The sequence below is a fragment of the Somniosus microcephalus genome, unplaced genomic scaffold (assembly GCF_052327205.1).
Source record: "Somniosus microcephalus isolate GS21.2 unplaced genomic scaffold, FLI_Smic_1.0 unresolved_chr4, whole genome shotgun sequence".
Taxonomy (NCBI): Eukaryota; Metazoa; Chordata; class Chondrichthyes; order Squaliformes; family Somniosidae; genus Somniosus; species Somniosus microcephalus.
The window spans coordinates 47,265,238-47,287,353 of record NW_028225182.1 but is presented as its reverse complement, the minus strand read 5'-3'; the positions used below and the strand labels follow the sequence as shown (position 1 = coordinate 47,287,353).

Here is a 22,116-nt window from a genome sequence, read left to right as displayed (position 1 = left end):
AAAGGTCAAACTGTGACAAAAAAATATTCATTCAGATCGTGGGCAGGATTTTCATTGTGCCGTGGAGTCGGGATTGGAGGCGTTGCGGGGGGGGTGGGTTAAAATCCCGAAATCCGTTGTCCCGACCCCATCCCGCCCCCAACCCGCCTCCATGTCAGTTTCAAAGGAGGCGGGTACCCGCCCCGCACTGGGACCCGCCTACCCGAGGCGGGAAGGGATTAGTGCCAATTAACTGCCTGTTTTAAGGTTGAAGTGTGGGATTCCCGACGGCTCCAAACCACGCCAAGTTAGAGGAGGCGGGCCGTCGGGTTGAAGGACTTGGAGGGGTCGAGATGTCGGTGTTCAGGTGAGTGATGTGTGCATGAGTGCAACAGTAAGTGTGTTTGGTGTGTCTAAAGTGATTAAATAAGTTCTACATACCTTTTCAGCCTTCCTTCCTTTAGGTCTCGGGAGTCCATCATCTAACCGGCACAGAAAGCAGAATGGCTGCGAACTGTCAAAAGTGACAGCCTGCAGCTTTCCGTGCAGGAGAGATTTCTAACTGAGTCTGTGGTGAAGGACTCATGTTAGAAGTAAGACTGTCAGTGTTTGACAGCTTCAAACAGCTGTCAAACGCTGATATTTCATCTGTCAAAACCTCTTGACAGGTGAAATTTCAGTCTGTGACATCACCTGTTGCCGGGTGGCCCTTAATTGGCCTGCTGAGCCCGCTGGGCGGGCTCAACAAGGTCAATCAAGTTAAAATCGCATGGATTGGCTGCATCTCGATGGAGGCGGGACTACAACCCCGAAAGTTGTAGTCCCGCCTCCCACCCGACTCCTGAATGAAAATCCTGCCCCAAGAGTCTAAATGGGGCAGAGGAGCAGAGGGTTCTGGGAGTAGAGAGACACAAATCACTGAAAGTAGCAACAGGGGTTAAAGAGGCCATGACAGAGCAAACCAAACACTGGGGGTAACCGCTAGAGGAATAGAATTGGACAGCAGCAAAGTTGTGTTAAACCTGTGTCGAATCTTGGTCAGACCACACTTGGAGCACTGTGAACAGTTCTGGTCTCCGTGTTATAAAAATAATATAGAGGCACTGGAGAGGGAACAGAAAAGATTTACTAAAATGATACCAGAACTGTGTGGTTATACCTATCAGACAAGACTGAACAGACTGGGGCTCTTTTCTCTAGAAAAGGAAACATAGGAAATAGGAGCAGGAGTCGGCCATTCGGCCCCTCGAGCCTGCTCCGCCATTCAATGAGATCATGGCTGATCATCGACCTCAACTCCAGTTTTCTGCACTATCCCCATATCCCTTGATTCCCTTAATATTCAAAAATCTATCGATCTCTATCTTGAATATACTCGACGACTGAGCATCAACAATCCTCTGGGTATAGAGAAGTCTGAGGGGCGACCTGATAGAGGTCTTTAAAATTATGAAAGGGTTCGATAGGGTAGACGTAGAGAAGATGTTTCCACTTGTGGGGGAGGCCAGAACTAGGGGCCATCAATATCAGATAGTCACTGATAAATCCAATAGGGAATTCAGGAGAAACTTCTTTACCCAGAGAGTGGTGAGAATGTGGAACTCGCTGCCACAGGGAGTGGTGGAGGCGAATATTACAGATATATTTACGGGGGAGCTAGATAAACACATGAGGGAGAAAGGAATAGAAGGATATGTTGATAGGGTGAGATGAAGAGGGGTGGGAGGAGGCTGGTGTGGAGCATAAACACCGGCATGGACCAGATGGGCCGAATGGCCTGTTTCTGTGCTGTACATTAGGGTTAGGGTTCAGGTGTGCGTTTTTCACGTTCTAGGCATCACCATTCAAAATATTTTCAAATCAGAGAACGGAAAGACAAGCATTTCAGGCTGTTCTTCTCTGACCTGAAGCCAAACTTTTACCTTCCATTCTTCAAGCTTCCCTCACCACACAGCAATTAAGCTCTAGTTGACCCCCAGGCTGTGCCTATCGAGTCCGCTTGTGCACAGGAAACACCTGAGCTCACAGGGACAGGATAGGTTAGCAGCTGAACAACGTAAACTTGCTGCAGATTTCCTTGAGCACTGCCAAGAAAGGTCAGTCAGTGGACAACAACAACAAAATAAATTGGGGAAAAATGGGCAGAATTTCCAGCCTTGGAGGACTGCTGCCACCTGGTAACTACGGTGATGCCGGGTTGAATTCGATAAATAACTTCACTTAGGTGCCAAAACCAATTGCTCAGTGATCCTATCATCGTAAATAAGAAAAAAAGACTTGCATTTATATAGCGCCTTTCACGATCCAAAGCGCTTTACAGCCAATGCGGTTTAATGCCTCATTCGACAATGCGGCGCTACCTCAGTACTGCCCCTCCGAGAGTGCAGCGCTCCCTCAGTACTGCCGCTCCGACAGTGCGGCGCTCCCTCAGTACTGCCCCTCCGACAGTGCGGCGCTCCCTCAGTACTGCCCCTTCAACAGTGCGGCGCTTCCTCAGTACTGCCCATCCGACAGTGCGGCGCTCCCTCAGTACTGCCCATCCGACAGTGCGGTGCTCCCTCAATACTGCCCATCCGACAGTGCGGCGCTCCCTCAGTACTGCCCATCCGACAGTGCGGCGCTCCCTCAGTACTGCCCCTTCGACAGTGCGGCGCTTCCTCAGTACTGCCCATCCGACAGTGCGGTGCTCCCTCAGTACTGCCCCTTCGACAGTGCAGCGCTCCCTCAGTACTGCCCCTCCGACAGTGCAGCGCTCCCTCAGTACTGCCCCTCCGACAGTGCAGCGCTCCCTCAGTACTGCCCCTTCGACAGTGCAGCGCTCCCTCAGTACTGCCCCTCCGACAGTGCAGCGCTCCCTCAGTACTGCCCCTCCGACAGTGCAGCGCTCCCTCAGTACTGCCCCTCCGACAGTGCAGCGCTCCCTCAGTACTGCGAGTATCAGCCTAGATTGTGCTCAGTTCTCTCGAATGGGCCTTGAACCCACGACCTTCTGACTCAGTCAGTGAGAGTGCTACCCACTGAGCCACTGGCTGACATCAGGTAGCAATAGCCATTCACGTTGTCCAGCTTTGCCACGGACATTTCTTCTGTCTCCAGCAAATGCAAGAGGTCGAGACCACTTGAGGCAGCGGGCAGCGTTGTGGGAGGACTCACCCTGGGCTACGTGTCCCCTCCCTGTGGGGAATCATAGCGGGAAAAATTCGGTATCGCCCCCATTTGGGGCGCCATTATTGGCCGTGCGCAAAGTTTAGCGCCTGGCGCTAATTATCGCCTCCGACAGCAAACTTGGCTTTTATCGCCCCTGGAGGTGATTGGAGCGCTAAATCAGGCGCTGCACACCTCTCTTAAGGCACTAAGGCCGAGGAGCGAAGCGCTACCTCAGAGCGCTGGTGAAGCTCATGTGATGTCAGTCAGCAATGGAACACAGACACACTGGCACCGGCCAGTTCTTAAAGGGGTAGGTTGATCTTGCTCTCCATCCACACCCTGCTCATTGCAGCCTTGAGTCTTGGCCTGGAGAGACCTGTACATCAAATCTGCTGGAAAGAACAATGGAGAGGCCCAGGGAAAGAGCTCAAAGTGCAGCCCCCATAGTCTCTTCTAAATCGATGCAAGGAAGGTCAAATCAAAATGAACCTGCAAAGTGCTGCTCAGTACCCCAAACTCCTTCACACAGCGTTGAATCTCTCCAGAAGTCTCTCTCTCTCAGAATGCGTGGTGCAAAAATGTCACCAACAAAAAAAGGCAGGAAGCGGTCGCCTTTAAATAGCGCTCCCCCAGTCCCTTCCTGACTGCAAAATGCTCCCCTCAACCTGTCGTTGCTAGCGGTAGGCGGTAAGGCAGGGGGCGCCACTCAATATCCGGTCCGGGGCGCAGCACGCTTGACTGACGTCACGATCTGCGGCGCAGGAGATCGTGGCGGTAGTGTTTAGCACCGCCGTAAAATTTCTAGTTAATTTCGCGAGAGGCGCAGGTATCGCCGCGCCCGGGCGCTAGTTGCTTTGCGCCCCACTTGGCACCCTCTTAAGGCACTAAAGGGAGGCACAACCAACTGAATTTTTCCCCCATAGCGTTTAACCAGAGGATCCGCTATGATAGGCACAATATCAGCAATTCATGTCTGTACCCGCTCCCCCACACACAATAAGGTGGAATAGCAACAGCATCTTGCATTCATATAGCGCCTTTAACGTAGTAACATGTCCCAGGGTGCATCACAGCAGCGTAATCAAACAAAATTTGACACCAAGCCATATAAGGAGTCATTAGGGTAGGTGACCAAAAGCTTGGTCAAAGAAGTGGCTTTTAAGGAATGTCTTAAGGAGGGAGAGGCGGAGAGGTTTAGGGAGGGAATTCCAGAGCTTAGGGCCTCGGCAGCTGAAGGCACGGCCACCAATGGTGGAGCGATTAAAATAGGGGATGCTCAAGATGGCAGAATTTGAGGAGAGGAGATACCTTGGAGGGTTGTAGGGCTGGAGGAGATTACAGAGATAGACACAGAGCCAAAGAAGGAGACATCAGGACAGGTGACCAGAATCCTGGTCAAAGAGGTAGGTTTTAAAGGAGGAAAGAGAGGCGGAGAGGTTTAGGGAGGGAATTCCAGAGCTTGGGGCCCAGGCAGCTGAAGACACGGCCGCCAATGGTGGAGCGATTAAAATGAGGGATGAAAATTGGCAGTGACATTGTTTAAAGGAGCAGTGATTTATTGCTGTCTTTTGGATGAGACGTTAAACCGAGGTTCCATCTGTCCTCTCAGGAAAACGTAAAAGGTCCCGCAGCCACTATTTCGAAGAAGAGCAGGGGAATTCTCCCTGGTGTCCTGGAGTCAATATTTATCACCCAACCAACATCACTAAAAACAGATTATCTGGTCATTATGGACAGGCTGATACCTGGGATGGCAGGAATGACGTATGAGGAGAGATTGGGTCGATTGGGCTTATACTCGCTGGAGTTTAGAAGAATGAGAGGGGATCTCATTGAAACTTATAAAATTCTAACAGGACTAGACAGACTGGATGCAGGAAGGATGTTCCCGATGGTCAGGGAGTCCAGAACCAGGGGTCACAGTCTAAGGATAAGGAGTAAGCCATTTAGGACAGAGATGAGGAGGAATTTCTTCACCCAGAGAGTGGTGAACCTGTGGAATTCTCTACCACAGAAGGCAGTTGAGGCCAAGTCTTTAAATATATTCAAGAAGGAGTTGGATATATTTCTTAAGGCTAAAGGGATCAAGGGATATGGGGAGAAGGCAGGGACAGGGTACTGAGTTTGGATGATCAGCCATGATCTCATTGAATGGCGGAGCAGGCTTGAGGGGCTGAATGGCCTACTCCTGCTCCTATCTTCTATGTTTCTATGTCTATTATCACATTGCTGTGCGCAAATTGACTGCCGCGTTTCCTACCTTACAACAGTGATCACACTTCAAAAAGTGCTTCATTGGCTGTAAAGCGCTTTGGGACATCCTGAGGTTGTGAAAGGCGCTATAGAAATGCAAGTCTTTCTTTGTTAAGTAGACGCTGACTGGGTTATTAAGCGTGCTGCCCAATGAAAGACCTTGGATCCAGGTCGGACCATCTTGCTCAGTACTGAGTGAGCAGACCCCATATCCATCGTAGCAGGGGGTGGCCCGTAGGATTGTTAATATCTATAGGGTCCGGGAGGAGAGAGCGAAGAAAAGACTGGCTATAAAAGACTATTTAGGCCACAGCTGGAACAGAAACATAGAAACATAGAAGATAGGAGCAAGAGTAGGCCATTCGGCCCCTCGAGCCTGCTCCGCCATTCAATGAGATCATGGCTGATCATCCAAACTCAGTACCCTGTGTGATGAAATATATGCCTTCATCAGCCCCTGTGCTTTACCTGCTTTGTACTGTGTGTACCGCCCCCTTTTTCCTATTGTGTGTATTGGCTCCACCCCTGCCTTTTGTCATATAAAGGTCTCAAGAGCTGTATGAGTCATTCTGCCAGACGAATCCGATGTGGAAAGACATGCAATGTTCTTAGTGATTAAAAGCCTTCTGTTGAATCCTTTAACTCCTTGTCTTTGAGTTATTGATGGCACATCACCCTGTCCCTGCCTTCTCCCCATGCCCCTTGATCCCTTTAGCCTTAAGAAATATATCTAACTCCTTCTTGAATATATTTAATGAATTGGCCTCAACTGCCTTCTGTGGTAGAGAATTCCACAGGTTCACCACTCTCTGGATGAAGAAATTCCACCTCATCTCTGTCCTAAATGGCTTACCCCTTATCCTTAGACTGTGGCCCCTGGTTCTGGACTCCCCGACCATCGGGAACATCCTTCCTGCATCTAGTCTGTCTAGTCCTGTTAGAATTTTATAAGTTTCAATGAGATCCCCTCTCATTCTTCTAAACTCCAGCGAGTATAAGCCCAATCGACTCAATCTCTCCTCATACGTCATTCCTGCCATCCCAGGTAACAGTCTGGTGAATCTTCGCTGCACTCCCTCCATGGCAAGAACATCCTTCCTCAGATAAGGTGACCAAAACTGCACACAATACTCGAGGTGTGGTCTCACCAAGGCCCTGTACAACTGCAGCAAGACATCCTTGCGTACAATTCTGGTCACCACATTACAGGAAAGGTGTGATCGCACTAGAGGGGGTGCAGAGGAGATTTACGAGGATGTCGCCTGCGCTGGAGAATTTTAGTTATGAGGAGAGTTTGGATAGCCTGGGGTTGTTTTCTTTGGAACAGAGGAGGCTGAGGGGCGATTTGATTGAGATGTATAAAATTATGAGGGGCCTGGATAGCGTGGATAGGAAGGAGCTATTTGCCTTAGCAGAGAGCGTCAGCTGTGGATCAGTGGGTAGCACTCTCTCAGTGGGAGGGGCCAGGAGTGAGCAGGTGCTGCTGGATGCCTGATTGCTGCAGGGAGTTGGAGTGAGCTTGTAAAAAGTTGGTGGTGTTTTTTTTTCAGGTTTTAGGGCCCTTAAACAGCAGCTAGATGGCTGCTGAGGGGTCCGGAGTGCCGGGCCCCTCAGAGGACAGTGTTCCCAGGGTGAATTTAATCAGGGGAGAAACTATTGTTGGAAGGGAGAGGAAAAAGGCCCAAAGATTTGGGCTGGGACCCCAGGAGGTTTGGAAAAGAAACACAGTGGTGGTTCAGTGCGAGGATAAGGAGATATGAGCTTGGGGTCCAAGCGGTACATGAGGACTGGAGTGAAGGAAGCTGCTTTGCCTGCTGACCAAAGCCGAATGTTGGGTTCAAGGTGACGGTCAGTGGCCGAGAGGAGGTGGAAAGACTTTTACTTAGTTTGAAGGTTGGTGATAAGTTCTTGGAGGTATCTCTGCTGTATTTGGAAGAGGTGGTGGTTTCATTCTTAAACCTGCCGGTTTATATTGAGGACGATGTGCTAATCAAAAAGTTGGAGTCGTGGGACATTAAATTTGCTCAGCATTAAAGAGGAGATACTATTCAGGAACACGGGCATCAGATGGAACCCGTTATGTAAAGGTACGATTCCCAGAGGGGGTGAAGTCATTGCCGTACAGCATGAAATTTGAGACAATGGAAGGAGTGCAGTACTTCCGGGTACTGCATGATAACCAGGTGAAGGTTTGTTATTATTGTCTTGGACATGACCATCTTGTAAGAAGCTGTCCAGACTTGTACTGCTATAACTGCGGAGGGTCTGGACACATCGCTCGGAGCTGCAAGGCGGAGAGCTGTGGGCTGTGTCACAAAGGCCCCACCCGCTGTGAGTGTGAGGCAGAAGGAAGGCCCTTGAGTGACGAGGAGATGGGAGAAGGAGCAGGAGCAGGAGGTGTGAGTGGAGCGGCTGGAGGAGCGGAGCAGGCGGAGGACACAGCTGGTGAATGGAAGGAGAAAAGAGCGCAGGAAGAGGCAGAAAATTGCGGAGCAGAGAACAGGATGGAGATGGTGGAAAACACACCAAGTACAGTGGGAAAGGACAAAGACAGCAGAGGGCAGCACGGGTCGAGGGCAGAGTCGAGCCATAATACGGCTCGGAGCTCCCTAAAGAATCTGGTGTCCGCAGGGGGAGAGGAGATGGGAGCGGGGTGCAGGGTAGGTGTAAGTACTCCAAAGAAAGATGGGGAGTCGGGCATCTCGGTGAGCAGGAGGGGGCAAGGCAAGGAGAGGATACAGGAGGCAGGAGCCTTAAAGGGGCAGCAGGACGGGAGCAGCGAGACAAAGATGCCAGAAGGGAGCAAGATAGGTGCGCCATTGTCTCAGAGAGAAAAGGATCAGGGAGCAAGGGTCAGAGGTGGAGATGAGGTCGAAGGGAACGGCACTGTTGGAGAAACCGCGATAGCAGGAAGACTCTCTATGGGAGATGATGTATCTGACGGGGAGCAGGCACAGGGGGTTGCAGAAGAGCTCGAGAGTGAGGAATCAGAGGGGGACAGAGACATGGAAGTGGGGGGTGGGGTGGCATCATGTGGAAAGGGAAAGGTTAGTGAGGGGCAGAAGGAGGGAGAAAGGGCAGCTCCTGGGTCCAAACTTAATGCAAGGAAGAGGCTGAAACTGCAGGGAAGGTTCAAACAGGAGGTGAAAAAGAGTCGGAGGCTGCAGGAAAAAGCAACAGCTGGCCAAAAAGTTGGGAAGGAGCATGAGAGGAGGGAAGGGCCGGAGATTAAATGATGGGGAGATTACCAGGCATTCCCTTGTTCGGAGCCATGATTACATTGATCTCGATTAATGTGAACGGACTGAGGGGTGAGAAGAAATTGCAGCAGTTGTTGCAGGGTTTCCAAGGCACGGACTTGTTGGGCAGGGTTTTCATTGGGCCATGGAGACGGGATTGGAGGCATGCGGGGGGGGTTAAAATTGCAAAAACTGGTGGCCGTGCCCAACCGCGCCTCCATCCCGCCTCCAAGCAATTTTCATTAATTCGTGTCTACTGGTCCCGTCTCCGTCCCGCCTCCAAGAGGCGGGATAGGCTGTTAAGGCCCTTATCAAGCACTAAATGGCCTCTATAATGCCGTTTTGAAAGGCCTTTGCGATTTTAACCCTTTTCCGACGTGAAACACGCCTGTTCTGAAACAGGACGGTGAAACCTGGCGGGAGCACAATTGGATTGCTGACTATCAGCTGCAGGTCAACCATTAAAGAGGAGATTTGATTAGCCATCATTTGCAGGTGGCAGGACTTTGTTGTCTCAGGTCTGGGGGAACTTTTAGAAGGCATAACCACAGCTGTGGAAGTTTGGAGCCTGACACCCATCTCCAGTGTGACCTCCTGGGAAACCCCTCTCGCCACCTTGACTGAGCGCTTCCTCAACTGAGGCATCTACCAGAAGCATGGGAGCCATTTATTTCCTTCCCTTCTGGACATTAGATGAGGACGAAGACCAGCCGCGGCACCAGCAGAACCAGGAACAACAGCAGCATCAACATCAGCAGCAACAACAGGAGCGCCAAGCTGCTGCTCACCCACCTGAAGCTGCACAGGCCAGAAGGGGCCAGCGCATGGAAGCCCGTCAGCGCAGGAGATACCCCCCAAACAGGGTCTACAGACACAGGGTCAGCTACCTCAACATGTCTGAGCAGCAGTGCCAAAGGCGTCTCCGACTTTCGCGAGAGGTAGTGACTGACATCTGCGCAATGATACAGCAAGACCTGGAGCCCAGAGGACCAGGTGGACAACCCTTACCAGTGGCCGTCAAAGTCACCACCGCACTCAACCTTTTTGCCTCCGGCTCATTCCAGGGATCAGCAGCAAACATCAGCGGCATCTCCCAGGCGGCCGCACACACTTGCATCATGCAGGTAACCGGTGCCCTCTTTGCCATCGCGCACAATCACATCCATTTCACCAAGGATCAAGCAAGTGTCATGGCGCGTGCGGTTGGATTAACTAATCTGGCAGGCTTTCCAAGGGTGCAGGGCGTCGTTGACTGCACACATGTGACCCTTAAGGCACCCCATCGCAATCCAGGTATTTTTGTCAACCGCAAGGGCTTCCACTCCCTTAATGTTCAGCTGGTGTGACCACAAGAAGGAAATTTTGCATGTTTGTGCCAAGTACCCTGGCAATTGCCATGACTCCTTCATACTGCGCCAGTCTAGTGTGCCTCCGCTATTCAGTCCGCCAGACCAACTCAACGGATGGCTACTTGGAGACAAGGGCTATCCCCTGAAGACGTGGCTAATGATGCCATTGAGGAGCCCATCCAACGAAGCTGAGGAGAGCTACAACTCCAGCCACATGTCCACCAGAGCCATAATCGAGCAAACCATCGGTTTGCTGAAGATGCGCTTCAGATGCCTGGATAGATTAGGTGGAGCCCTGCAGTACTCAGCAGCCAGGGTCTCCAGAATCGTCGTGGTTTGCTGTGCACTTCACAACATGGTACAACGTCGTGGCTTGCAGATTCCTGAGGACCAAGTGGCTCCTCACATATCCTCCTCAGATGAGGAAGAGGAGGAGGAGGAGGAGAGCGAAAACAAACATTTTGCAGAGGCCCATCAACCAGCGGCAGCAGTACGCAAGAACATTGCTGCCCGGGATTCAAGGAACGCAGTCATCTTGACCAGATTTGCTTAGCCTAGCCAATCAAGCACTTTTGCCTCGCAGCTTCTTACCTGAGCATCGACAATGGCCAAGGACCAGCAGATTCCTAGCAATTTGCCCACCATACTGACAATTGCAAGTAATCCTAAGCCCTCAATGTGAAAGTCCCATTCGCGAAATGAAACACGCCACAACTACAGCAGTAGCCATCAGATTTTTTATGTACATTATTCATTTGATGGCTTTTTCACAGAAAACATCAGATTTCACCCAAGTGACTACCCTTGTGACTATTTGTGCAGTATCTTTCTCTTACCCGTGCTCCTACGCGGTGCTTCCCCTGTGGCTTCAGCAGATGTGGAGGCCCCTTGCTCACTTTCCTGCTGCTCCTATCTCGACACCTTTGGCGGGCGTCCTCTGGGGTTGCGAACCCGTGAGGGCTCGTCAACAGTTTGCTGTTCCTGCGGCTGTGCAGGGGTTGAGACGCCCATCTCAGTTGGGTGTGAACTCTGGTGGGGCTCTGACCGAGGGCTCTGCAGTGGCATGGAAGTGTGAGCACTTGGAGAGGAGCCCCCACTTCCTTGATGTCTGCCACCAACTTCCCTCTCATGGGTCAGGTCCCCCTCAGCGCTTGCAAGTGGCTTGAGAGCACCTTGCTGCAAATCAGGGGAGCCATGGGGACCCGTATCTGCACTGGCAATCTGACTCAGAAGGATTTCCATGAAGGTCTGGTTTCTCTGTTCAATAGATGACCATCGCTCCTCCAGAGATGTCATTCTATTTTGAACACTCACCATGTTTTCTGCACTCTGGCGACTTATCACCACCATGGAGGTTGCCAATCTTTCCGTGTTGATGCGTTCATGCGCCAATGACTCCACAAAGGCTCTGCTCATGTTTGCAATGGACTCCTCCATTCGCTCCACACTCGCAGCGACCCTGGAGACAAAACCTGCCAGAGAATCCTGCATCTGTTCCTCGAGTTCCAGCACCGCTGATCTTATGGATGGACCCAGAGGCAGAGGTTCAACATGCAGCTGAGCCGAGCTGGCAGAGTCCTGCGCCCTCCGACTAGGACTCTCCACTGCTGTTCCTGTCTCTACAATCTGCTGGTGCTCACTTGTGAGCTGTGATACACCAGGTGACAACACTAGTCTATGTCCCGAAGGTCCCACCGAGGTGTGTCTGTGCTGGTGCTGGGTGCGCTGAATTCTGCTGACGCTGCACCCTCAGAGGTTGCAGCTTCCTCTGAGGAGTCTGGATGCTCAGGCTGTTCCTCCTGGCTAGTGGGGATGGGTGCTTGCGATGGTCCTGTGGGGGAGTAAAGAAAAGAGTCAGAGATGTGATGCCAAGGTTACATGCACATTGCATATTGCAGATGATCATAAGTCCACCTGTTAGAGCTTCAGAATCATTATCAGTGAATCATGCAATGTCAGTGAGAGAGATGGAAAACTATTCTGTCACCAGCTTGCTGTGATACACCAGTCTGTCCAGCCCCCACTTGCACATCTTCCTCCACTCCTATGATCTCCAGGACCGCCTCCTCCCAGGGGGTGAGCTGGGCTACTGAGGGTGGACCTCCTCCTGTCCTCGCTCTTTCTCACTTATTGTGAGCTCTCTTTTCCTGCAATGAGGGAGACAAGTGGAGGTTGAGTGAGAATGAAGGAGTGAGTGTAGGGAATCCATAGCATAGATACTTAGAAGGAGACAAAGATGGAGTGAGGTGGCAAGACCAAGGGCCCTCCCTGTGTGTTGTAAGTTGTAATTGCATCACAGTGATAGCGAGTGTGAGGGCTGCATAGTCGAATAGTTAGGTGAATGTGACCATAGAGAGAAAGGGAATGGGTATGGGTGCATGGATGTCAGTGTCAAGTGGGATGTGGAGGAAGAGATTGCTAAAGCTGAGTGCTGGTGAGGAGAGGCAATGGGGATCACATTGAGGGTGATGGGTATTATGTCCGTGTATAATTAAGACACGGACTGCAGGAGTTGATTATAACAAGTCTTTACTGAATGGAGACAACCTGGAAACTGAAACTACAGAAGTCTGCTAGGGCCTTTTATACAGGGGTGGTCACTGCCGGTACTGCAGTCTGAGACCAGTTATTCCCTTAAAGGTACATACACAACAATTCCTCCCCTTTTAGATAAACAGTACATAACATTCATTTAACAACTAAATAATAACTAATTACAATTACAATTACGGTTGCTAGATACATTGGTTGAAGTTAAGCAATTATAAGTTCAGTCTTTGAGGAGGCTTCCTGATTCTGTCTGGATAACGCCTCTTTGGGATATCAGGTTCTTCTGGCAAGGTTGAGTCGGGATCAATGTCGTTGTTTGGTTCGTCTGCTTCCAATATCACCGATTCTGCGGTAGATGCAATTGGTACTTCGGTTTCATCGCCAGGTGTATCAGATCGTGGTGTGGAGTTGACGTTTTCCAGTGACTCTAGAATCTGGTCAGCATGGCGTCTTACGATGCTCCCTCCAACGTCCACGGTATACATTAGAGGTCCTTGCCGTGTACAGATCGTTCCTGGCTGCCATTTCTCTGTGCGGTAGTCCCGGGCCAAAACTGGTTGACCTATCTTAAAACTCCTGGTCGGCCTTTCATTCATATTCTGAAACTGCCTGTTCTCCACATCTCTTCTGACGTTTGGCTTAACCAAATCCAAGCGGCATCGTAGTCTTCGATTGAAGAACATCATGGCTGGAGTTTGGTTGGTAACCGCATGTGTCGCATTCCGGTAGGCAAACAAGAAGTTATCCACCTTGTGTTGTAGGGGTATATCTTCATTACACATTGCCTTGAAAGCCTTCTTGAATGTTTGAACAAACCTCTCGGCCAATCCATTAGTGGCTGGATGATATGGGGCGGATGTGTAATGCTTAACACCATTGTTCTTTAAGAACCTCCGGAACTCTTCAGACACAAACTGTGGTCCATTGTCAGAGCAAATCTGTTCAGGCAGCCCATTCCTGGCGAATATGGTTCGTAAGACTGTGATAGTTTTTTCTGTGGTGGTTGAATACATTTTTATTACCTCTGGCCACTTTGAATGTGCATCCACCGCAATTAAAAACATCGAGTCCATAAAGGGACCAGCAAAATCAATGTGCACCCTTTGCCATGGAGATGAGGGCCACTCCCATGGATGTAGAGGGGCTTGTGGTGGGGTGTTTTGGACCTTCTGGCATCCTGTACAGCTCTTGGTCATCTCTTCGATTTCTCTATCGATTCCCGGCCACCACACAAATGCTCTGGCTAAGTTCTTCATTTTTACCCCTCCCAGATGACCCTCATGAAGCTCATTGAGCACTCTATCCTTCAATTTGGGTGGAATTACTACTCTGGATCCACACATCAAGGTTCCTCTGCACACTGACAGCTGTTCTCTTCTCGGCGAGAATGCTGGCAGCAGTGGTTCGCCATGTGCTGGCCATCCCTTCACCGTTAAATCATAGACCCAGGAGAGTGTCGGGTCATTTCGTGTTTCCTTTTCTATGTTTGCATTCGTCACAGGGAGACATTCGACTATAGTCGAGTGGAATAACTCCACTGGATCCACTGCCAGTTCTTCTTCCACCGTCGGCAACGGTAGGCGCGACAATCCATCAGCATTCCCATGCTGTTTAGTTCCTTTGTACTCGATGTCATATTGGTGTGCCCCTAGGAAAAGGGACCACCTCTGTAGCCGTTGTGCCGTCATTATCGGTACGCCCTTCTAAGGGTTGAAAATGGAGACGAGAGGTTGATGATCAGTTAGTAGAGTAAATTTCTGACCGTGCAGGTAGTGATTGAACTTCTTCACCCCCCACACCAGGCTGAGGGCCTCTCTGTCAATCTGGGCGTAGTTACGCTCGGCTGAAGTTAACGAGCGTGACGCAAAAGCTATCGGCCTCTCTGAACCATCAAGGAATTTATGTGACAGTACCGCCCCAATGCCGTAGGGAGACGCATCACACGCCAGTCTTATCAGTAGTGATGGGTTGTAGTGAGCCAATACTTCTCTTGAAGTGATTAGGTCCTTAATCTTCTGAAAGGCCCGCTTACATTCATCACTCCATTTCCATGCTACTCCCGTTCGTAGTAGGGCGTTCAGTGGATGCAGAATTATGGACAAATTCGGCAAAAACTTATGGTAGTAATTCACCAATCCGAGGAATGACCTCAGTTGCAACACATTTTCAGGCGCTGGAGCCTTAACTACCACTTCAATTTTGTCAGGGGACTTATGCAACCCCTCTTCATCAATCCCGTGGCCACAATACGATATCTGTTTCTTAAAAAACTCGCACTTGGGGCGGTTGGCTCGTAGCCCATGTTCATGTAGTCTAGTGAGCACCTGCTCTAGGTTGGCAAGGTGTTCACTGTCATCTTCACCTGTCACTAGGATGTCGTCCAATTAACACTGAGTCCCCGGAATCCCTTGCAGGACTTGTTCCATCGCTCTTTGCCATATTGCCGGAGCTGATGCTACTCCGAATACCAGTCGATTATACTGGTAAAGACCTTTGTGAGTGTTTATCGTGAGATACTTCCTAGAGGATTCTTCAACCTCCATCTGCAAATATGCTTGTGCTAGGTCAATTTTTGTAAAACGCTTCCCTCCAGATAGTGAGGCGAAGATATCTTCTATCCTTGGAAGAGGATATTGTACTGTGTGAAGGATTGGGTTCACCGCCACACACACAGATCACACAGAAACCCCACAGTGCAGATAGAGGCCATTTCGGCCCATCGAGCCTGCACCGACACATATCCCACCCGATCCCTGTAACCCCACATATTTAATCCCCCTAACACTAAGGGTCAACTTATCATAGCCAATCAACCTAACCTGCACATCTTTGGACTGTGGGAGGAAACCGGAGCACCCGGAGGAAACCCACGCAAACACAGGGAGAATGTGCAAACTCCACACAGACAGTCACCCGAGGCCGGATTTGAACCCGGGTCCCTGGCGCTGTGAGGCAACAGTGCTAACCACTATGCCACCTTGAAGTCCCCACAGATGCGAACCTTCCTTGGCTCCTCAGACTTATTGTTTAACGTTTTCTTCATGACAGGAACGATGGGTGTCGCCCACTCGCTCCAGTCTACCTTAGATAACACACCTGCATTCTCCAGATTTTCCAGCTCTGCCTCGACGGCTGGACGAATTGCATATGGTACTGTTCTTGCTTTGAAAAACTTGGGAATTGCATTCTCCTCTATTTTTATCGAGGCGGTTACGCCTTTAAGAGTGCCCAGTTTTTGTTGAAATACCTCTTTGGCGTCAGCTAAGATTGTTGACAATCGTCCAGGAGTGACGTCGTCATCCTTTTTACCAGCCACCGTCAGTGCCTGAATGGAGTGCCAGTCTAAACTTATCTTTCTGATCCATTCACGTCCCAATAACGGTGGTCCACCATCTTGCAGAATGTAGAGATACAATTTCCGCATTTTCTTGCCGTTGTATTCGACAGGCACCCTTATTTTTCCTCTGGGGTATACTTTTTGCCCCGTATACGTCCTCAAGACAATGGATGCCTCTCTCAAGGATATGTGTGAGAATAGCCGCTCGTAGTCTCATCGATTCATGACGGTTAGAGCTGATCCTGTATCCAATTCCATTTTGACTTGGGACCCTGCTATCGTGAGGGTGACCCAAATGGTTCGGTGATCCTCTTTTGCGATTACGTTGTGAAGTTTGAGACAGCTTAGTCTCTTGTTCCCGGATTCACTATCGCTCATCTGGTCTTCGGAACTACTGTCCGTCATCTTTTGTACTTTCCTGTACGGTTCCTTAGTAGCCTTTTTGTTGTCGTTGGTCTTCTTCCCAGACCTGCAAACTTGTGCAATGTGTCCCATCTTTCCACATTGCCTGCATATTTTGTCCTTGGACCAGCAGTCCGTCTGGTCATGGTTTGTTCTGCCGCAGCGATAACATTTTGCAAATCCCCGTGTCATTTCGTTGGTGCCGTATTCCTGTGGCTTTTGTTGTATTTCCGCAGCTCCCCTTGCTGCTGCTTCGTACGATACTGCCACGCTGAAAGCCTTATCAAGCGTCAGCTCTTTCTCTGAGAGTAACCTCTTCTGGGTTCCTTCACTCAGGAGTCCACAGACAAATTTGTCCCGTAAGGTATCTGCCAGTCCTGCTCCGAACTGGCAGTGCTTTGATAGCTTGCGTAGTTCCGTAAGGTAATCAGCATTGCTCTCATTTTTATGCTGATTTCTCCTGTGGAATTTAAATCTTTCTGCTATCAGCAGCGGTGTAGGATTTAGGTGTTCCTGTAGGATAGCAACAATTTCGTTAAAACTCTTCGCCTTCGGTTTGGCTGGAGTAATCAGGTCCCGCAATAGGCCGTACGTTCTTGCGCCCATTAAATTTAGCAATACCGATGCCTTTTTCTCATCGGCTATTTCGTTTGCCTCGCAATATACCTCGACTCTTTCCATATACGTGGTCCAGTCTTCTATTGCATTATCGAAGGCAGTGATATCGCCAGTCTTTGGCATCTTGAAAATCTATGATGGCGCCTCCTGCGCTTTGCCTTCGTCCCCGATGGATCAAAATGGTGCCTCCCGCGCTTTTCCTTCTTCCCCGCCGAGTTAAGATGGCGCCTCCCACGCTTTCCCGCCGCTGCCAACGCTGTTGCTGGTGATTATATTTATTTTACTATCCTGTAATGGCGACGCCCTATGGTCTTCATGCCTCCCCGATCGCTGCTGCCAACGCCGCGCTCCGCGGTATTTTTATTTTTCTATCGTGCTTCAATATTTGCTCCGTTAATTGAAGAACCATTCCCGTCGTGGAGCGAACCCTCTGGGACACTTCCCTCCCTCTTCTTAGGTCCGAACGCTGCCCGGCTTCGAAGCACCGGCCGCGCCCTGTGTGCTCCACCCTCTCTCTCTCTCTTTGCTTCCCGACTCGCTGCCCGGCCCCGTTGCAGAGCCACCCGATCGAGCTCTAGCCCGCCGCAGCCCAGGAAGGATCAGTGCACTACCTGCCACCAGCCCGATTAGCTGGGAAACCACAGACTGGAGAACCAAGCCTGGCTCTCGACAGTCTCTCCTGCACTTTTCAATTCGATGATTTGGAGGGCGGTTGCCCACGGTCGACGCCCGTTTCTCGAGTTTCTTTGGATTTTTTTTTTTCTTTCTTCTGGCTTCGACCTTCAATAACGTCGTCTGAGGTGCTGCCGAGTTGCAGGTAAGTTCGTTTCTTACTCGTCGCCAGTATTATGTCCGTGTATAATTGAGACACGGACTGCAGGAGTTGATTATAACAAGTCTTTACTGAATGGAGACAACCTGGAAACTGAAACTACAGAAGCCTGCTAGGGCCTTTTATACAGGGGTGGTCACTGCCGGTACTGCAGTCTGAGACCAGTTATTCCCTTAAAGGTACATACACAACAATGGGAAATTCATACTCACTTTTCCGGTGCGCAGAAGGTAATGAAATCTCTTCCTGCATTGAATCCAGGTTCTGCGGGTTACTGATAATGAGTTGACCTCCTCTGCCACCTGGATCCACACAGCCTTGGTCTGCTGGGGAGGCTTCTTCGTCCCTGAAGAAGGGAAGAGCACCTCTTTATGAGCTCTTGCTCCCTCAACTAAAGCCTGCAGGGCAACGTGGTCAAACCTGGGAGCAGACCTAGGTCTCTCGCTGGTCATTCTGCCTCCAGGTCCCTCTAGCATGAAAGGACAAAAGTTTGGCTGTCTGCAGAAGAAGCAAGGCTTGTTGCAGACCTTAAATGCAGCAGCAATGATGACGTCATCGGGGGCGACATTCAGACTGGAAAAACTCATTTGCTATGGGTTCCCATGCGTTGGAACTCAATTGCCCAATTAAGTTAAATTCGCATCAATCTCCCACATCGATTTAGATTCGGGTGGATAACACGAAATGCCGATTACACGACCCCAGCCCGCCCCTGAATCAAAATCCGGCCTGTTGTGTCTGCAAGAAACCTTTTGAGATTAGGATATCCTAGAAAGATTTTGGAAGGTTTGGAAGGGAGAGGTGTTTGCAAGTTGTGCAAACAATAACCGTAGAGGGGTGGCTGTTTTGGTGAGTCCGTCCATAAAAGAGAACGTTGCCTTGGTGGCCAAGGACACTGAGGGTAGATTTTTACGGCTAAGGGTAAAAATGGAGGAATTTAATTGCGATCTCTTTAATATCTATGCACCGAACGACCATTGCAAGCGTCGCGAGTTTTTTCGGGGGTTATTCACTGAAGCGGCAGAGGTGGGGGATTTTAATGTATTTTTATCTCGGATGGACATTTCAGCCCAGATAACCTTTAAGGATGATAACTCCAGAGGGATGATTGTAAAAATGATGGCAAATTTAAATTTGAGAGACTTATGGAGGGACTGGAACCCCATAAAATGGGAGTTCTCCAGAGCAGGCTGGGTGGGTGATGTTTTAAAACAGAGCCGAATAGATTTTGTGTTAATGCGGGAAGGGTTAAGTTCGGAGGTGATGGAGGTTTATGATAAAAAAAGTATTTTTTAGTGACCACTCGGCTTTGGTTCTTAGAATTAGGAACAGCAGAGTTAAGATCGGTTCAGGGGTGTGGATTTTAAACAATCAATACCTGAAAGAAATTGCTTATAAAGAAGGGATTTTAAATATAATAAAGAATGCTCAGAAGGAACCTTTGTTCTTGAAAGAAAGAAGAGTTTGGTGGGACAATTTCAAATATGAGGTAAAAGTTTTTTCGGTACGTTATGGGAAAAAGAGAGCGGCAGCTAACCGGCATCGAGAAACAGAAGGTTTACAGAGGTCTGTAAAGCAGTTGACGGAGGGGATAAGGGAGCTGAGACTAAGTTCCGGGTGTTAAAGGAAGAGTGGGAATTATTGCAAGGGGGCCATTCTCTGTGTAAAGGCTAGAGATGCTTTGGAGGGGGAAAGGTGCACTAGATATTTTCTAGAGCAAGAGAAGCTGCGACAGAGATTATCATTAATTGGAGAGTTGAAGGTTGGGGAGAAGATCACTCATGAAAGTGGGGAGATTGTAGAGGCGGCTAGCAGTTTTTATCAAGAGTTATATACAAAAGAAGACATTTCCAATTTGGCGATGGAGAAGGTTAGTGCTTTTATTGAATAGGGTTTAAAGGAGGATGAGAGAAGCATGTATGACAAAGAAGTAGGATTAGCGGAAATAAAAGTAGCAATAAGTGGAATGAAGGGGGTGGGGGAGGGGGAAAGCCCAGGGTCTGTTGGACTAAGTGCAGAATTTTATAAAGGATTTTTTGAGATTTTAAGTCCATTGCTCTTAGAAGTTTTTAAGGAAATTAAAATTGAGGGAAGCCTGGCCCCAGCTAGGAGGAGAGTTGTCATAAGCTTAGCTTATATAAAAATAAAGGGGATAGAAGGGATCTGAAGAATTGGAGGCCCATCACATTATTAAATGTGGATTATAAGATCTTGGCGAGGGTTATGGCAAATCGTTTGAAGGAGGTGTTACCGGAGATAGTTTTGCCCTCTCAGTCCTATGGAGTCATAGGCCAGGACATCGCAGACTCTGTTGTCTCAATCCGAGATGCGATAGAGCTCATGGAAGAGAGTGGGAGGGAGGCTTATGTATTAAAGATAGATCAAGAGAAAGCCTTTGATAGGGTCTCTCATGAGTTTTTATTGTAGGTTTTGGAAGCATTTGGTTTCGGGGAAAATTTCATTGAGTGGATAAGGATTTTTTATTCAAACATATTTAGCTGTGTTAAATGTAATGGTTTTTTATCCAAGTATTTTCTGATGCAGAGGTCAGTGAGACAGGGCTGTCCCCTGTCCCCATTGTTGTACACATTGGTGGCAGAACCATTAGGTTACATGATGCGAAAGAAACAAGGTGTAGTTGGGATTGTGGTTCCCAGTTCTGGGCTGGTGTCGGTGATACACCAATATGCAGATGACACAACCTTAACATTGAGAAATGGGGAGTCAGTGAGGAAAGCTATGGACGTAGTGGAGGAGTATTGTAGAGCTTCAGGAGCCAGAGTGAATTATAGTAAGTCCCAATGCCTGGTTGCAGGAAGGGGTAGGGGGGAATGGTTGGGGGAATGTCCCTTTAAGGTGGTGGAGGTGCATCTGGGGTGCAAGAAAGAGAGGGATGAAGTGGATCGATTAAGTTGGGAAACAAAGGTTAAGAAAATTAAAAAGATTTTGGGAAGATGGGAAAGAAGGTGGTTGAAAGTGCAAGGAAGAGCGACAGTGGTGTCTGCTCTCCTGCTATCTAAGCTATGGTACTTATTGATGGTGGAGGATATTCCTGAGTGGGCGGAAAAGTCCATCCGAGAGGCTTGTGTGAGGTTTTTATGGGAATGGAAACCAGCCTTGGTTGCTTACAATACCATCATTGGACGGAGAAATCAGTGCGGACTCAATTTCCCAGATATTAATTTGAAGAAAAAATCCTTTAGAATCAATTGGGTGAGGAGATTTCTTCAGAAGTCAAATACAAGTTTTTGGAAGAGTTGTTTTGAGCATTTTTTTAAATGAAGTGGGATAGGAGGGCAGGAGATATTGTATATGGAATACAATAATATGTTTTTGAAATTGATTAAACTTCTCCCTAGGTTTTATAAGGGGGTTGTAGAGACTTGGGCCCAATTTTTAAAAAGTGTACAGTTTATGCCCAAGGGGGCTGAGGAATTTTTAGAACAGCCCTTATTTTTGAACAGGTGGGTCAACATTGAAAGAGAGGTAATTTTAGTCAAGCTTTTATAAAACATAGAAACATAGAAGATAGGAGCAGGAGTAGGCCATTCGGCCCCTCGAGCCTGTTCCGCCATTTAATGAGATCATCGATGATTATCCAAATTCAGTACCCTGTCCCTGCCTTCTCCCCATATCCCTTGATCCCTTTAGCCTTAAGAAATACATCTAACTCCTTCTTGAATATATTTAATAAGTTGGCCTTAACTGCCTTCTGTGGTAGAGAATTCCACAGGTTCACTACTCTCTGGGTGAAGAAATTCCTCCTCATCTCTGTCCTAAATGTCCTAAATAGAGGAATGGTGCAAGGGGGAGGGATTCAAGTTCCTGGGATGTTGGAACTGGTTCTGGGGGAGGTGGGACCAGTTCAAACCGGACGGTCTGCACCTGGGCAGGGCTGGAACCGATGTCCTAGGGGGAGTGTTTGCTAGTGCTGTGGGGGAGGGTTTAAACTAAAATGGAAGGGGTTTGGGAACCTGAGCAGGGAGACAGAGGAAAGGGAAACAAGGATAAAAGCAAAAGATAGGAAGGAGAAAAACAAAGGTGGCAGTCAGAGAAATCAACGGTTTAAATCAAACGTGGCCACAGTAAATAATAATTCTAATAGGTCTAAGAGCATTAAATAAACAAGCCTGAAGGCTTTGTGTCTTAATGCGAGGAGCATTTGTAATAAGGTGGATGAATTGGCTGCGCAAATAGAGGTCGTCATCGTACGTGTCTTCACACTGTTCCCTTTGGGGAACTGTATGAAGTGGTGGAAGGATTTCTGGCCGCGATTAACGCTCCTTCCGTGACTGTAACCATCTTCGTACCAGCCATTAGGGTGGTTAGTCCGATGGCGGGAGGGTTTTACGGGCTCCCACAACCCATACGAGGTGGGGGGGGCCACCCACATCCACGGACGCAAGTATC

General features: G+C 49.1%; 1 protein-coding gene across 2 annotated transcripts in view; it reads right to left on the bottom strand.

The window, feature by feature from the left end:
• Window positions 1-22,116, bottom strand: part of LOC147091024 (amine oxidase [flavin-containing] B-like) — a 53,419-nt gene that overhangs the window by 17,642 nt on the left and 13,661 nt on the right. The window lies entirely within an intron of this gene.